The sequence below is a fragment of the Fukomys damarensis genome, unplaced genomic scaffold, assembly GCF_012274545.1.
Source record: "Fukomys damarensis isolate Sample0158 unplaced genomic scaffold, DMR_v1.0_HiC HiC_scaffold_29, whole genome shotgun sequence".
Classification (NCBI taxonomy): Eukaryota; Metazoa; Chordata; class Mammalia; order Rodentia; family Bathyergidae; genus Fukomys; species Fukomys damarensis.
In genome coordinates this window covers 35,202,308-35,203,193 of record NW_022900941.1, presented here as the reverse complement: position 1 = coordinate 35,203,193, position 886 = coordinate 35,202,308, and positions in this window count along the sequence as shown.

The following is an 886-nucleotide window of genomic DNA, read 5'->3' as shown; positions in this document are numbered from 1 at the left end:
ACACACACACACACACACACACACACATACATCACACATATGTGTGTGTGCATATGTATATATATATTTTTTGAGGGGGTGGATACCGGGGATTGAATTCGGCAGGCCACCGAACTGCTGAGTTAAATCCCCAGCCCTGAAAGAAATATTTTTGAAAAATCCAGGTAGGTGGTAACTGGAGGAAATTGTACAAAAAGCCCATCACCTAACTTTAAGGACATTTTATCTTCTATTTTACCAATTACAATATTTTAGAATACATAATTTATCTTCACATAATACTTTTCATTAAAATATCAAGGACCACAAAATCATCTAAGTCTCTAAGACCTGTTTAATCTTCCACCTAAATCCAAATGTTCAAATGAATTTCTGAACATTCTTAGTGCTGTTTGTTGGTACCAACTGAATATTTCTATTTTATTATCTTTGTGATTCAGTTAACAAATTAAATTTTGAGGTTTGACTACAGTAGAAGTCAATTGCCATGCTGTCACATGAATTTTTCAGTGCATTTATTTGCTGAGTACTACTGTAAACAACAGTCATGACATCCTCTACCTGAAATAATAGATCTATTTTTAGGGGAGAGGGATGAAAGATTCCATTGATCAGAAGTTTCATGAAGACTAAAATATAGAACTAGTAATATTATATGAACTTTTCTCAAGATTAACATGGTTGAATTATTTGTGGTGAACATAAGAGCCATTTTTTTTTTACCTGACCCAAAGCAACGTTCATTCATCAAATAGTTATCTATTTTGTGCTCAGCATTATAGAGTCAAGAAAACACAATCTGTACACTGATTAAAACTACCATCTTGTAGATTAGTTGAAAACATTAGTGAAATAACCACAGTTAGAAATGTGAATTAGTTGTGAA